This window comes from Tamandua tetradactyla, chromosome 1 (assembly GCF_023851605.1).
Source record: "Tamandua tetradactyla isolate mTamTet1 chromosome 1, mTamTet1.pri, whole genome shotgun sequence".
Classification (NCBI taxonomy): domain Eukaryota; kingdom Metazoa; phylum Chordata; class Mammalia; order Pilosa; family Myrmecophagidae; genus Tamandua; species Tamandua tetradactyla.
Genome location: NC_135327.1, coordinates 46,797,100 through 46,815,120, shown reverse-complemented (window position 1 = coordinate 46,815,120; position 18,021 = coordinate 46,797,100). Strand labels below are relative to the sequence as shown.

At 35.4% G+C, this 18,021-nt stretch overlaps 1 protein-coding gene across 3 annotated transcripts in view; it reads left to right on the top strand.

Moving 5' to 3' along the window:
- The window catches only part of MACROD2 (mono-ADP ribosylhydrolase 2), a 2,249,967-nt gene that overhangs the window by 47,096 nt on the left and 2,184,850 nt on the right, over positions 1-18,021 (top strand). The window lies entirely within an intron of this gene.

Genomic DNA, 18,021 nt, shown 5'->3' with positions numbered 1-18,021 from the left:
TGTCCTTTTGTTTCTGGCTAATCTCACACAGCATAATGTCCTTAAGGTCCATCCATGTTGTTACATACTTCATAACTTTATTCTGTCTTACAGCTGCATAATATTCCATTGTATGTATATATCACAGTTTGTTTAGCCACTCATCTGTTGATGGACATTTTGGCTGTTTCCATCTCTTTGCAGTTGTAAATAATGTTGCTATAAACATTGGTGTGCAAATGTCCGTTTGTGTCCTTGGCCTTGTGTCTTCTGAGTAGATTCCTAGCAATGGTATTGCCGGGTCATATGGCAATTCTATATTTAGCTTTCTGAGGAACTGCCAAACTGCCTTCCACAGTGGTTGTACCATTTGACATTCCCACCAACAGTGGATAAGTGTGCCTCTTTCTCCACATCCTCTCCAGCACTTGTCATTTTCTGTTTTGTTGATAATGGCCATTCTGATGGGTGTGAGATGATATCTTGTGGTTTTGATTCGCATTTCTCTAATAGCCAGGAAAGTTGAGTATCTCTTCATGTGCCTTTTGGCCATTTGTATTTCCTCTTCTGAGAAGTGTGTGTTCAAGTCTTTTGCCCATTTTGTATTTGGGTTGGCTGTCTTTTTATTGTTGAGTTGAACAGTCTCTTTACAAATTTTGGATACTAGACTTTTATCTGATATGTCATTTCCAAATATTGTCTCCTATTGTGTAGGTGATCTTTTTATTTTCTTGACGAAGTTCTTTGATGCACAAAAGTGTTTAATTTTGAAGAGTTCCCATTTCTTTCTTCAAAAATAGCATAAAATATTTTAATTAATTATTAAGTGCTACTATGATGTTGATTGGGAACACTTGCTATAGTAATATTTTATAGAACATTTAATGGCAAACTTATTTATTTTTTAGTTTTGCTCCATCTATTGTAAAAAAAAAATCCAGAGATTGTAAGTTGTCTCCTTATGATAAAAATAAAATTGACAAATCCTTATTGAACTTCTAGGTGGAAGGGTAGGTGCTGATTAGAAACAAGGTGACTATGACATGACCTGTGCCACCAGGGACTTAAATTCAGTAGGGGAGATATGACACAATTATAGATAATTTAAATATGTGGGTGAAAATAATATACTGCTGTGAGAGAAGGGCTGATTAAAAAATTCAAAAGAGGAAGATATTTCTGGCTGAAATAGGTAAAGACTGTTTCATGGAAAGAATGGCTTTTGAGCAGGTTCTTGAAAATTAAGTAGAATGTGGGCAATTGATCTTAAAGGAAAGTCATTTTAGGGAGGAGAAATAGGAAGGAAAACTTGGTGGACAAAGGAGTGGCACAGTTTGATCCTTAAGAAGAGGAAAAGAGCATTAGCAGACAAATCTGGAAAGTGGTTTGAGAGCATGGAATGCCTTGAATTACATACTTAAGATTTTGGCCTTTATCTTGTAAGATATAGACAGTGGTAAGATATGGAGATTTTTGAGCAGGAGAATCATATGAACAAACGTTAATATTATGAGAGTAATCTGGTCACAGTGCATAGTGTGACTTGGTATATAGTTTCCACCCCATAATTTCCTTTCTGCTTCTCTGAAATTATTCACTTGCCATTTTATCTTGACTATAGATATGTCTGTTCCTCCTTCATAGCTTCTCTGTGTCAACTTATCATACTACTTCCTCATTCCATTTCTGTCTGTTTCCGTCAGTAACCAATGTGTCGATTAATCCTTGATTGATTTCTGCCTCCTTTTTTCTTGGAATCTCCTTCTTCCCAATTCATGCTTGTGAGAGAGTTCTTAAACTTTATAATTTTTAAAAAAGCTATTTTATTGAGATATATTCATATACCATACAGTTCATCCAAAGTATACAGTCAGTGGCATTTAGTATATTCACAGAGTTGTATATTCAACACCACAATTTATTTTGGAACATTCTCATTACTCCAAAAAGAACCCCCCCAGACCCTTAGAAATCACCTCTAAATCCCTGTATCCTTCTTTAGCCCTGTATAACCACTAATCCATTTCTGTCAGAGCAAAAATTTTTTTTCCATCTCTATTTATTTATATTACATTTTCTATAAATGCAGTCAAACAACATGTAGTACTTTGAGTCTGGTTTCTTTCACTTGGCGTACGTTTTTTTTGTGTGCTGATGGAAGAATATTCATATATTACTGTTTACTACAGTCCATAGTTTGTTTTAGGTGTATTTTTACCTATATGTCACCTTACTAACACCTTGTAATAGAATTGTACCTTTGTTCTAATTCATGGAAGAACATTCTTATATTTTATTATTGACTACACTCATCATCTAAAAGAGGGTTCACTATGTCTTACAGTCATATGTTTCATCCTCTAGCTTTCGTTCTAGTGACATACCTGGCTCTAAACTTTCCTTTCAACCACAGTCATACCCACATATCATTGCTATTAATTACAACCACTGTATTATGTTACCATCACCTCTATCCATTTCCAAGCATTTGTAATCAACTTTATTATACATTCTGAACATATTAAATATCAGCTCCCCATTCTTTACCCTCATTCTGTTTTCTGGTGATCTGTGTTCCAGATTATTAATCCCATGAGTTTGCTTATTATATTTAGATCATATTAGTGAAGTCATACCAGTTTGTCCTTTTGTGTCTGACTTATTTCACCCAACATATTGTCCTCAAGGTTCATCCATGTCACATGCATGATGACTTCATTTCTTCTTACAGTGCATAATATTTCATTGTATGTCTGTACTACATTTTGCTTATCCATTTTCATCAGTTGATGGACAATTGAGTTGTTTTCATCTTTTGGCAATTGTGAATAATGCTGCTATGAACATCAGTTTGCAAACATCTGTTCATGTCCCTGCCTTCATCTCTTCTGATAAATATCTAGTAGCAGGATTGCCAGATCATATAGCAGTTCTATATTTAGGTTCCTAAGGAACTTCCAAACTGTCTTTTATAGTGGCTGTACCATTCTATATTCCCACCAACAGTGAATAAGCATTCTTGTTTCTCCACATCCTTTGTAGTTTTGTGTTTTTTTTTAAACAGCAGTCATTCCTAGTGGGTGTGAAATATCTTGTAGTTTTGATTTGCATTTCCTTAATAGCTAGTGATGTTGAACATCTTTTCAAGTGCTTTGTATCCATTTGTATTTCTTGTTTGGAAAACTGTCAGGTCAAGCCTCCCCCCCTTTTTTTTTGTCTAGGCAGGTATCTGGAAATGAACCTGGGTCTCTGGCATGGCAGATAAGAACTCTGCTTGCTGAGTCACCATAGCCTGCCCTCAAGCCCATTTTTTAATTGGGTTGTTTGTCTTTTTTATCATTAAGTTGTAGGATCTCTTTATATATCCTGGATATTAAACCCTTATTGAATATTTAGTTTCCAGATATTTTCTCCCATTGAGTAGGTTGCCTTTTTAACCTCTTACAGAGTCCTTTGAAGTGCAAGAAATACTCAGTTTTGAAGACGTCCCATTTATATATATTTTCTTTTGTTGCTCTTGTTTTTAGTGTAAAGTCTAAGAACCTATCTTGTATGACAAGATCTTGAAGATGTTTCTCTAACTTTTTTTCCTAGGAGTTTTATAGTTCTGTCTTTTATATATAGATCTTTTGTCCATTTTGAGTTAATTTTTGCATAAAGTGTGAGATAGGGGTATTCTTTCATTGTTTTGGATATGGATATCCAGTTTTCCCAGGGCCATTTGTGCAAGAACTGCTCTGACCCAGTTGGGTGGACTTGGCAGCCTTGTCAAAAATCAGTTGCCCATAGATGTGAGGGTCTGTTTCTTTAACTCTCATTATGATTCTGTTGGTCAATATGTCTGTCTTTATGACAGTATCATGCTGGTTCTTACCACTGTAGTTTTATAATATGCTAAAGTCAAGAAGTGAGAGTTCTCCTACTTCATTCTTTTTCAAGATGTTTTTAGCTATTTGGGGCCTTCTCCCCTTCCAAATAAATTTGATAATTGGCTTTTCTAATTCTTCAAAGTAGTCCATTGGGATTTTCACTGGGATTGCATTGAATCTGTAAATCGTTTTGGGCAGAATTGACCTCTTAACAATGTTTAGTCTCCTAATCCATGAACACTGAAAATGCTTTCATTTATTTAGGTCTTCTTTGATTTATTTTAGCAAGTTTGTAGTTTTCTGAATATAGGTCCTTTACATTGTTGGTCAAGTTTATTACTAAGTATTTGATTCTTTTAGTTGCTAGTGTAAATGAAATTTCCCCCCCTGATTTTCTCCTCAGATTTCTCGTTATTAGAGTATAGAAACTCTACTGATTTTTGTCTGTTAATTTTGTATCCTGCCACTTTGTTGAACTTGTTTATTAGCGCCAGGAGTTTTAGTGTAAATATTTCAAAACTTTCTAAGTATAGGATTATATCATCTGCAAATAAAGTTTTATCTCTTCCTTTCCAGCTTAGATGCCTTTTCTTTCTTTCTTTTTTTTTTTTTGCCTTATTTATCTAGCTAGAACTTCCAGCACAACATTGACTAACAGTGGTGACAGTGTGCATCCTTGTGTTGCTCCCAGTATCAGTGGGAGAGCTTTCAGTCTTTTATCATGGAGCACGATATTAACTGTGGGTTTTTCATATATGCCATTTATCATGCTGAGAAAGTTTCCTTCGATTCCTATCTTTCAAAGTGTTTTTAATCAAGAAAGATGGTTGATTTTGTCAAATGCCTTTTCTGTGTTGATCCAGATGATCTTGTGTTTTTTGTCCTTAATTTGTTAATGAATTGTATTACATTAATTGATTTTCTTGTGTTGAACTACTTTTGCATACGTGGGATAAAAGCCACTTGATCATAGTCTGTAGTTCTTTAAACATGTTTTTAAATTTGATTTGCAAGTATTTTGTTGAGGATTCTCCTATCTGTATTCGTTAGAGAGATTGGTCTTTAATTTTCTTTTCTTGTGGTGTCTTTATTTGATTTTGTTATTAGGGTGATGTTGGCTTCATAGAATAAGGTAGGTAGTATTCCCTTCTCTTCAATTTTTTGGAAGAGTTTGAGCAGGATTGGTATTCTTCTTCAAACGATAGGTAGAATTCACCTGAGAAACCGTTTGGTCCTGGACTTTTCTTTGTTGAGAGGGTTTTGATGACTGTTTCAATCTCTTTACTTGTGATTTGATTGGTTTATTGAGGTCTTCTGTTTTTTCTAGTGTCAGTTAAGTTGTTTGTGAGTTTCTAGAAAACTGTCCTTTTCATCTAATTTGTTGATGTACAGTTGTTTATAGTATCCTCTAATGATCACTTTTATTTCTGGAGGGTCAATAATGCCCCCTCCCATCTGATTTAATTTATTTGCATTTTCTCTCTTTTGTCTTTGTCAGTCCAGCTAAGGGTTTATCAATTTTGTTGATCTTAAAGAACTAACTTTTAGCTTTATTGATTCTATTTTTTTCCTCAATTTATTTCTGCTCTAATCTTTGTTATTTTTTCCCCCTTCTGCTTGATTTGGGATTAGTTTGCTATTCCTTTCCTAGTTCCTCCAGATGGGTAGTTAGGTCTTTCATTTTAGCTCTTTCTTCCTTTCCAGGGTAGTTATTTAGGGTTATAAGTTTTTCTCTCAGCACTGCTTTTGCTACATCCCATAAATTTTAATATGTTGTATTCTTTTCATTTGTCTTCAGATATTTGCTGGTTTTTCTTGCAATTTTCTGTTTGACCCACTGATTTGTTTGAGTATGTTGTTTAACCTCCAAAAATTTGTGAGATTTATGCCCTCTGACTCTTATTGATTTCCAGCTTCGTTCCACTGTGATCAGAGAAATTGCATTGTATAATTTCAATCTTTTACAGTTTATTGAGACCTTTTTGTGACTAAAATGTGGTCTATACTGGAGAATGATCTGTAAGGACATGAGACATATGTATATTCTGCTCTTTTGGAGCACAATATTCTGTATATGTCTGTTAGGTCTACTTCATTTACCATTTTATTCAATATCTCTGTTTTCTTATTGATCCTCTTTATATGTTGTATGTATTGATGAAAGTGGTGTATTGAAGTCTCCAATGATTATTGTAGACATGTCTGTTTCTCCCTTCAGTTTTGCTACTGTTTGCCTCCTGTATTTTGGAGTTCCCTGGTTAGGGGCATAAATATTTATGATTGCTATTTCTTCTTGGTGGATTGCCCCTTTTATATATACATAGTGTCTGTACTTGTTTCTTGTTTCTTACATAGTTTGCATTTAAAGTTTATTTTTCTGATATTAGTATACCTACCCCAGGTTTTTTTTTGATTACTATTTGTGTGGAATAACTTTTTTCCAGCCTTTAACTTTCAACCTATTTTTATCTTAGAGTTTAAGTTGAGTCTCTTATAGACAGCATATAGGTGGCCTCATTTTTTTTAATCATTCTGCCAGCCTGTATCTTTTAATTGGGGAATTAATTCATTAAATTCAATGGTATTGCTGCATTGGCTGTACTTCAACCATTTTATCCTTTGTCTCCTGTTTTACCATTTTAGTTACCTTTACTGAAAATCTTCATTTCTACACACTCCTCCACATCTCTCTCACCTTTCTTTTCCTTTCAGCCTGCAGGGCTCCCTTTAGTATTTCTTATAGGGCAAGCCTCTTGTTATTTAACTCTATTTCTTTAGGGCAGGTCTCTTGTTAATGAACTCTGTTTCTGTTTATTTGTTAATGTCTTAAACTCTACCTCATTAAAAAAAATTTTTTTTTTTGGTTTGCTCTATGGTGGAGTAACATTTCGTTCTTTTTCCGCATGAGTATCCTCATATTTGAAAGCCAGTTTTTCTAGATAAAGACTTCTTGGCTGACAGTTTTTCCCTTTCAGTATTTTAAATTTATCATACCACTGCCTTCTTGCTTCCATGGGTTTCTGATGAGAAATTTGTATTTAGTCTTATTGGGCATCCCTTTTATGTGATAAATCTATTTTATCTTGCTGCTTTCAGAATTTTCACTTTATTTTTGGCATTTGTCATTCTGATTAGTGTGTCTTGGAGTCGGTCTTTTCAGATTTTGATTTGGAGTACATTTTGCTTTTTGGACATGAATATCTATTTTTTCAAAGGAGTTGGAAATTTGTTTTTTACCATTATTTCCTCAAACATTCTTTCTGCTCCGTTTCCCTTCTCTTCCCCTTCTGGATCCCCATGACAATTATGTTTGTGTGCTTCATGTTGCCAATCAATTCCCTAAGACCCCACTTAATTTTTTCCATTCTTTTCTCTGTCTGTTCTTTTGTCTGTTCCTAATTCAGGTGCTCTGTCTTCTAGCTCAGTGATCCTTTCTTCTGCTTCTTCAAGTCTGCTGTTGTATAGCTCTAGCATATTTTTAATTTCATTTATTGTGCCTTTCATTCTCATAAGATTTATTCTTTTCCTTTGCATGCTTTCAAATCTTCTTTATGCTTACCCAGTGTCTTCTTAATATCCTTCATCTCTTCAGCCATCTTTTTGAACTGATTTAGTAGATTTGTTTGAACATCTTTGATTAGTTGTTCCAAATTCTTTATCTCCTCTAACTTTTTAATTTGCTCCTTTGACTGGGCCGTATCTTCTTGTTTCTTAGTATGGCTTATCATTTTATGCTGATGTCTGGACATTTGATTGTCTTGATGAGTTTACTCTGAAGGTTGGATTCTCTCTCTTGTCTAAGATTTTGTTGTTGATTGACTTTCTGTTAATGGTCTTTCTTTATACTTGGTTGTCAGTATTACCCACCCAAAGCAGGGCCAGACACCCACTGAGGGGCACACCCCAGTTCCACAGGGCCTTGTGGAGAGGGTCAAAGACCCCCAAAATCCTTTAATTCTGCTCTCCAAGGGTGCACTTTCCTGGCCTTCCCAGCGGACAGTGCTCTTTGGCAACTTATTACCCTTACCCCTCAGAAGGCATGCTATTCTTACCTCTCTGGTGAGGCAGGTTGAAAATATGCAACCCAGCAGTCTAAATTGCTTGACAAAATCTGAAACAGGCTGGCTCATAACCTGATGTGTACTTGGGAAAGTGGTTTTCTGTAGTCTTTTCAGTTTGCAGCTGCCTACCAGACAGGGATTGGACAACCTGAAGCTATTTTCCTAAGAATGGGAGATGGGTGCCTGTAACCAGAATTGAGGGAGTTATTTATAGTCTATCACCTTGTTTTCTCTGTGTCTTCATCACACACTTTTGTGGGTGCTGCACAGTGTCTCCCTGATCTCTGGAGCCCTAGAACCATTGTTCCAGATGATTTTTGCTTGTCCCTTTGCTGGTTTTATGGTAGTGAAGTGCACTCTATAACACCCTAATCAGCCATCTTCCTGGAAGTCATGGAACTTTGTAATTTTTAACATGAAAACCTTCCATACTGTTTTGACTAATGCTAGCTACTGTAACATATACATCCTCCTAAGTTCAATAGTTTAACCCAGTAGAAGTTTATTTCTGGTTTATGTAGCAGTCCAGTGTATGTGTTTGTGATTGGTATTAGTGGGGTGGTGGTGGTGACTGCTAGGATTATGGAGCTAGGAGTGTGTATATGGGTTGGGGAAAGGGTACTGTGCTTCACATAGCCATTTGGGGTCATAGATGGTGTTTATGCCATCTTTTATGTATGACTTCTGAGGTTACCTTGGAGAATCTTAGGGAAAAGGGAAAGGTAAGGATTGAGTTGGAAGTTTTTTTACATGTCTTTGACTAAAATTCAGTCATATGGTCATATTTAATGGTAAGAGAGACTGAGAAATGTAAAGTAGTTAGTTACATGCTCAAGAAGAGGAGGAAACTGGTTTTGGTGAATACTTAGTAATTTCTTCCATATCAGTGAACTACAGAGCTTCCTTAAACTACTGTCTTTCATTGAATCAGCTCTAACATACAACATTATTTTATATTCTATTAAGGAAGAAGAGAAAAACTGCCAGTTAAACTATTACGTACTGCTTTATCACCTAGATTTTTTCAAAAATATAGAACAAAAATTATTTTAGATTGTTCAGTTGTAGACTTTTAAAATCCTGTGCCATCCTTGAACATCACTGAAAAGAAAGTATTGGTGAAATAAATTGGTTAAAGTTTCTCCACAATTCTTTGCTTTCAGAATACAACTCTTTTGAATATTTTTAAAATGGCTTTTGCATTTTAGGTCTTACTAAGTTTTAAGATTTTTTCTCATTCTAATATTAAAAAAACAAAGTTCCTATATAATTCTTGGTTAATTTTTCCCTTAAGTTTGTTATCCATATAAACTTTCTTTGTGTGTAGAATGTAAATGGCTTTAGATTTTTATCTCCTAAACAATTATCCAGTTATCCCTACTGACTTAAAATACTATCTTAGTCATTGTTCTAGTTTGCAGACTGCTGGAATGCAATATACCAGAAATGGAATTTATTAAATTGCTAGTTTACAGCACTCAGCCTGTGAAAATGTCCAAATTAAAGCAGGACCATAAAAATGTCCAATCTAAGGCATCAGGGGATGATATCTTGGTTCAGGCATCAGGGAATGATATCTTGGTTCAAGAAGGCTGATGAAATTCAGGCTTTCTCTCTCAAATGGAAAGGCACAAGGTGAACACGGCAATGTCTGCTAGCTTTCTCTCCAGGTTTATCGTTTCATGAAGCTCCCCTGGGGACATTTTCCTACTTGATCTCCAAATGTCTCTGGCTTCGTGGACTCTGATTCTCCTGGCTCACTCCAAAATGGTTCCCTCTTTTAAAGAATTCCAGTAAACTAATCCAGACCCACCTGAAATGCATGGAGTCACACCTCCCTCTAATTAAAGGTTTAATACCCACAATTGGATGTGTCACATCTCTGTGGGGAAAATCTAATCAAGTTTCCAGTTTACAGTATTGAATAGGGATTAAAAGAAACAGCTGTCTCCACAAGATGGATCAGGATTAAAATATGGCTTTTCTAGGGCACATGATCCTTTCAGACCTGCACAGTCATATACTAAAATGTCCATGTACTCAAGAATGTTTCTGGACTCTATTTTATTTCATTGATACATCTTCTGTCTATTTGTCAGTTCTTGTGTCAGTATGACACTCTTATAATTACTATTGTTTATATGCATTTTGATAATTTGTTTGAGGAAATTCCTTTCTTATCCTTGCCTTTCAAAATTTTCATTGATATTTTGATACTCTTAGTGTTTCATACTGATTTTAGTCTGTGCCTTGTCATATTCACCATTAATAATTTATGTATCACCCTGAAAATTTGGGTTTATATAAAAACACATATATGGAACACTCCTCTCCTTTTACACCCTCTCTAACCATACTCCAATGTGCTTTACTGTTTCTGTTTTCATTTCATGATTTATCACAGAAATTCTTCTTTAAAATCTATTGATCTACCTCATTATTTTTAAAGACTTTATAGTCTGTTATTGTATGTATGTACTGTGATTATATTTGGCTACCCCCTTATTTTTTAAAAAATATTTTTATTGAGAAATATCCAAACACATACAGTCACCATGTTATGCAATCAGTGGCTCACAATATCACCAAATAGTTGTGTATTATTCACTATGATCATTTTTAGACCATTTGTATTACTCCAGAAAAAGAAAGAGAAAGAAAGAAAAAGAACTCATATATCCCATACCCATTACCTCTCCCTTTCATTGACCCATGGTATTTCAATATACCCAATTTTTACCTTTTATCTCTCCCTATTATTTATTTATTTTATCCTTATTATTATTATTTTTTGCTTATCTTTCCAAACCTTGGATAAAAAGAGCATCAGACACAAGGTTTCCACAATCACACTGTCAAACTGTAAAAGCTATATAATTATACAGTCTTCTTCAAGAATCAAGGCTAGTGGAACACAGTCCAACAGTTTTAGGTACTTCACTCTAGCCACTCCAATATACCATAAACTAAAAAAGGATTCTACATAATGCATAAGAATAACCTCCAGGATGACTCTTGACTCTGAAATCTCTCAGCCACTGAGACTTTATTTTGTCTCATTTCTCTCTAGTCCCTTTTAGTCAAGAAGTATTTCTTATTCCCATGATGTCAGATTCTGGCTCATCCCCATGAGTCAGGTCCCATGTTGCCAGGGAGGTTTATATCCTTGGGAGTCATGTCCCATGTAGACAGGAGGACATTGATTTCACTTGCCAGGCTGGCTTAGAGATAGAGAGGACATATCTGAGCAACAAAAGAAGTTCTCTGAGTGTGACTCTTAGGCATAATTATCAGTAGGCTTAGTTTCTCCTTTGCAGGATTAAGCTTCATATGGGCAAGCCTCAAGACTGAGGCCTTAACCTATTGAATTGGTTATACCCATTGCTTGTGAGAATATCGGGAAGTTGATATGGAGAATGGGGAAGTTGAATATTTCCTCCTTTCTCTTCAGTCCCCAAGGGGGACACTGTAAATACTTTTTTATTATCTGCCCAAATTATTCTGGGATATATCAGGGTATCACACTAACCTGTACAAACCAGTAAGATTTTACGCCCTATTCAAGATTCTATGTAATTATGGTGTTCAAGTAAACTAAAACTGACTCTACAAGTTAAATTAGATAATATGCTACCCAAAATATAAATTTTACACCAAATAAACATCTCTCTCTTTAGTCTCACACAGTTTGAAAATATGGGTCTTATCCTTTACCCAGTATTCTGATTTACCTTAGTCCTATCCAGATCAGCTTCATTCATATCTTAAGACGAAGTCTGATCCCTTTTTCAGTCTTTTTTTTTTTTTTTTTTTTTTTAACATGGGCAGGGACTGGGAATCGAACCCAGGTCTCCAGCATAGCAGGTGAGAAGTCTGCCTGCTGAGCCACTGTGGCCCACCTTTTTCAGCCTTTTTTTTTTTTAAACATTTGCTGAATGGAATAATGCTGACTTTCATAGCTTCAGTGCTCTGACTCTGAGTCGCAGGGGTCACATAAATACCCAAAGTTTCAGGAATGACCAGGCTATGTAGAAACAGCTCAGTATATCAGAAATTAGAAATACCAGCTACAACTCCTAAATATATGTGACTGCTGTGAGAGCTTACAGTATAGGACCCTTTACAATAGGCCCTAACTTGATAATCCATGCTCTTTACTTCAGTTCTCTGAGTTTGTATATTATAGTTAATTCATATGAGTATATTATAGTTAGTCCATTTGTCTTTTTGTTTCTGAAATTTTATTCAACATACTGTCCTTAAGGTTTATTCACCTAGTTGCATACTTCACAATTTCATTCCTTCTTTCGGCCACTCAGTAGTCCATTGTATGTAAATACTATAGTTCCTGCTTCCATTTCTCAATCTATTTACCCTTAGGCCACCTCCATTCATTGTGGATCATGAACACAGCAACCAGAAACACCAGTATGCCAATGTCCATTCTTGTTCCCACTTTCAGTTCCTCTAGGTATATACCTAGCAATGACGTTGCAAGATCATATGTCAATCCCAACCCTATCCTCCTGTAGGACCACCACACTGCCCTCTGGGGTGGCTTTACCTCTTAGTTTCTCTACCAACAATGAATAGGTACATCTTTTCTCCACATTTTGTCTAGCAGTTGTTTCTCTCTGTTCATTTTTAAACAATTTTATACGCACATCATACCATCTAACCTAAGTAAGCAGACATGCCTGTGCCACCATAATCCACATGAAGATGTTTCCTTTTCTTCTGCATAGACTCTTTAATCCTCCCCTGTGCCCCCTGCTTGTTGACTTTTAGTTTTGGCATAATGCCCTTGCTACATTCAGTGGAAGCATATTACACTATTACTGTTGACTATAGACCCTAGCTTGTATTGATTGTACCTTTTCCTGTATACCATCCATTTTCAATCCCTTACAATGTTGACATTCATTTATTTTTCCTCATGGTGATTATATTTGTACATTTAATCACCATCTTTACCTACTCTATGCACTCTGTTGTACTCTGTCAGTCTTTATTCTATTCCAGTTTCATATGTGCTCCCAGCCCCTTCTCCCTTAACCATACTCACATTCAGCTTCATTCAGTGTACTTATATTATTGTGCTACCATCAGATAATCTTATGCTATCCATTTCTGAATTTTTACAATCAGTCCTGTTGCACAGTCTGTATTCCTTCAGTACCAAATACCCAATCTTGACCCTCCTTCTATCTCCTGATAACCTGTGTTCTTAACTTTAATTCTCAAAGTTCACTCATTAATATTACTTCATATTAGTGAAACCATACAGTATTTATCTTTTTGTTTTTGGCTAATTCCCTCAGCATGTTGTCTTTTTTTCCCCTTAATTAGTTTATTCTGGAGGTTGTTTTCCTTCTTTTACTTAGGATTTTCTTGCTGGATGGCTTTGTTCTCTATCTGTTCTTTAACATTTAGTTCATCTTATTCTAGATTCTAGCATAGATTCTGTTTAACTCATCCGAAATTTTCAATTCTTGTTTTACTTTTTCATGTTCTGCCTATATGGAGCCTTTTTTTTCCTTTCTGAAGAGAGTCTCCTCAGATATTATAGACCCCAGTCAGATTTTTCCCAGACCAGACAGGCCCATGTCTCAGAAGGAGAGAGTAGCCAGCATCAGTTTTCTCTGAGAGTGAGACCCAGCAGGTTGTAAGACATTCCTATGAATCCTCTAGACTCTGTGCTTTTCCTATCCTGCCCAACATGTGGTGCTTGTCTGCCCTTGGCTTCTCACCAGTTTAAAGTAATGTGGTTCCTTTAATTTAAGCAGACTCTCCCTGCCAGGTGTGTAGTTGAGATGACGGTAGGGTAATAGTCAGGCTTTGATTGTTTCTGTTTTCCAGCCCCTGGGGCTTGAATTCCTTGAAGGAGGCTTCCACTTGATCTGGGCCTGCCACCCTTTTCTTTGGGAAGATAAGCCCTTTAGGGAGTTAACCCCTTTCACCTGACTAGTTGCTTTGTTGCTCAGACATGACTTAGTTCTGCTGTTGCTTGGGGCTGTGCTGTAGTCTGAGAGTGCTTGCAGTTCTATCTAAATATCTGCTCTTTTTTTTTTTTTTTTGGTGCATGGTCTGGGAATTGAACCTGGGTCTTCCACATGAAAGGTGTCAAACATTCTACCACTGAACCACCCATGTACCCCTATCTAATGTGCTGTTAAGAAGTGAAAAAAAAAAATGCAAAAAAGTCTTCTCCAAGCCCTGCTCCTCAGATTTGTCAGTCAAGAACTTTAATTGTTATATAGTACTATGTATCTCCAGCCTCTTTGTGCCCCCTTTTCTTGGGATCCAGCCCTTTTCCAGAATTTTATGGAATCCTACTCAAAAAGCCTCCTTTTTTTTTTTTTTTTTTTGGTATATCTATGTCAGCCCCACCCCCTCTCTGCCAGGGCAAAAACTCCTAGATTCTTTAGTGCTTGTTCCGGGTTTATCTGTGCTGGGGGCCTGTTTTCAGTCATCAGAATTTGCTAATTAATTCTGCAGTTGTAGTGCGGTTGAGCTAAGCCCTTGCTACTAGTAAAGTCTGTTTCCTCCCCCCTGGGGAACCAGCCTACAGTTCCCATCGGGGAGGGGTGCCGACCTCTGGGGCCTGGGGAAATCACAGTTCTGTGTTGGATCTCAGCTGTTCCACCTGGTCCAGACTGGTGTACATTGTGCGCCCACTTACTAATGTTCACTCAGCCATAGTTCTGTACTGTTCCTGGCTATTTACTAGCTGTTCTGGGGGATGAACTAAATTCCACACCTCACTATGATGCCATCTTGCCCATCTCCTCAACTACTCCCTTGTTGATGGGGATTTAGAGTATATTGATTTTTGTATTTGCTAGTGTAACTATTATTATACAGAATATTCTTGTATGAATGTCTGAATTTATTTCCAAAAGAATACTTTTTAGCCCGTGGAATTGCATATGGTATACCCATTTCAGTTGCGGATTGTCTGTTTCCACTTTTAAAATGTTGAATAGACAAAGTATTCCCACTTTTAGTGTATGCAATTGCATATTTCCAAACAGCAACACTGAATTTTATCGAATGTGTTTAATTTTTGCTAATCTGCTTATATATATGTATTTTAATTTTTAAAATTGTATAATGTAACATATATACAAAGCAAAGAAAGAAAAAAGCAATAGTTTTCAAAGCACCCTTCAACAAGTAGTTACAGGATAGATCCCAGAGTTTGTCATAGGCTACCAAACTATCTTCTCGGATTTTTCTTTCTAGCTGCTCCAGAAGGAATACATATTTTTTTATCATCACAATTGACCTTTTGTTTTTCTTTTTTGTGAAAAATAACATATATACAAAAAAAACCCTATAAATTTCAAAGCACAGCACATCGATTAGTTGTAGAGCAGATTTCAGAGTTTAGTATGGGTTACAATTCCACAATTCTAGATTTTTACTTCTAACTGCTCTAAGATACTGGAGACTAAAAGAAATATCAATATAATGATTCAGGAGTCATACTTGTTTGTTAAACCCTACCTTCTCTGTATAACTCCATCATCACCTTTGATCTTTCTGTCCCTCTCTTTAGGGGTGTTTGGGCTATGGCCATTCCACTTTTTTATGTTGGAAGGGACTGTCAGTAATATGGGGTAGGGAGATGAAACTATCTAATGTTCTGGAGAGGCTGGGCCCCCTAGGTTTCAGGACCTATCTGTTCCAGGGACCCATCTGGAGGTTGTAGGTTTCTGGAAAAATAATCTGATTATATCTTGATATTACTTTAATCATGAATTAGATTGAGAACTTCCTTGATAGGCTTACCAATAATTTGATTTTCTGTTTATTACTAAACGACAGTGAGTAATATTTATTGAGCACCCTAGGCCAAATACTGTATTTTCCCTAGGCCAAATACTGTAGTGGACTGCATGCGCATTTAATGAATTGCTTACTGACATTGCTTGCTCTTTTAAAGTAACGATTCTGGTTTTTTTTAAAATTATTCTCTTAATAATACATTGTATATTAAGAAAATCAACTTTTTTCAATTTCACTTTTTGTTTTTTTAATGATATGTGTATAATATATACACAATTTTAAATTTATGTGGTTAAATGTTTTATAATTTTTTTCATCTTGTCAATTTCTTTTAGGCCTATTGCTAGATATCTGATGGGCTTCTAAATAATTATGAATGGATGTTTTTTTCCTATTTAATTTTTGAATTGCTTTTTGATGAGGTATATGAACATGTTGATTTTTGAATATTGATCTTGTGTCTGGCAATCATAGTGAGCTCTGTTATTAGTCACATTAGCATTTTAAGCTATATTCTTGAATTTTACAGGTGGACAATAAAGGCTTCTGCAAATGAGAAAATTATATATTCTTAATATTTGTACCTCTTATTTCTTTTTCTTTTTGCATTGCTAAGATCACTGTTATAATGTTAAATAATAGTAGTATTCATCCTGGGCATTTTTGCCTTGATGTTAATGAGATTTATGTATTAATTAATATCATGTCTTAAATCATGTTTTAAGGATACTTAGTTTGAGAGAAGGTAGTCTAGTAAATGGACATTACCTTGAAAGTTAAGCGACCAGATTTTTACCTCAATATATGGTAGAGCCTAGGGCACAGGAAGCAGCACTATTAATAAATATCTCAGGGCTTTTTTCTGTGGGGGCTCCCCATGTGTTGTTCTTAATTCCTCAGTTTATATAATGAGCATTATATAATGAGGATATTAATTGGTAATGTGAAATGTATAATAAGGAAGCTACTACTAAATATGTATAAAATATCATAATCTACTTATAAAAGTGTCATGATATGACGTTGCTATTTATGGAATTATTTTCAAGTGCTTACTGATATTTTATACTGGGACATGATTTCTCAGTTCATGAAAAAATTTTTGCTTTGACTTTTTTGGTCACTCTATTGTTAATCTTAATAGTAATTTATGTACTTCATGGGCATAATGTAGTGAAAGCTTAGTCATACTTGCCATTTCTTTCCTGTCATTTCTTAATTCCATTACTGAAAATTTCAGGGATATACTAAAATACAATAATTCCCAGTTATCCAGGAAAGTAGGGGAATAAAGTAATATAGATAAACAAAAAAATGCTTCATTTCAAACCCATCATTTGAAATGTATCATTCAGTCAGTGGAGTTTCAGTAATGAACAAGACTCAGTTTCTGCCTTTCTGAATTCTGTGTGATGTTTTAAAGCCTTGTGTCCCAGCTGAGATTTTCTAAGACTAATATTTTGATAGTCCTCAATTCCTAGCTCAATGTCTGGAATCTATTAGTGCTCAGTAAATGTTTGCTAAACATGCTTGAACTTTAATATATTATTTATGAAACATAGTTCAGTAGTTAGGGCCTAGGGCCCAGGATCCAACACTATGATTAAACACCTCAGGGCTTTTCCCTATGGGAGCTCTCCATACTCTTAGTTGAGAAATGTGGCTTTATCTCAAATATTTTAGGTGTACATTAGTTGAAGATGGCTGGAGGCAGTATGATAGTGATGGATAAAAGGTATTCTGGAATTAAAAACAAAAATGGGTCTATTGTATAATATCTATGACTGTGTTAAATAAAAAGATATCCTTCTGACTGGCAACATTCTTGTAGAATATCTTATAGAAAAGCAAGGGGTGAGAGATTCACTGTAACTTTCATGCCTTAGTAATTAACTTTTTTGCCTTTCACTTTAGACTTCAACTGTTTATTTAAGAGGAATCTGTTCCCATAGCACAAGTGCTAGACTCTATGTACATTTAGTGAACTATGTGTTGATTTACTTACAGTGAATATAGAATTAGCAGTTAATTTACTAATCCAATGATTTGTTTTAAATTAACTTCATAGTTTTCAATGCAAATTAATACAAATCTTTTAAAGTTTAATTGGTCTGTTTTTCCTTCTTTAATTCCTTCTGAAGGTTAAATAGGTACACAAGCAAAATATAATGATCAGAGCTTGCAAAAGTTATACATTTCAAATGAGGCCTAAAATATTTTTTAATGACAAAACTGTAACCTTTGTTTTAAGAAAGTATTGCACATAAGTAGCTGATTATACTCTAAGATAGCTTGAGATGCATAAGAGCCTTCTTTTGTAT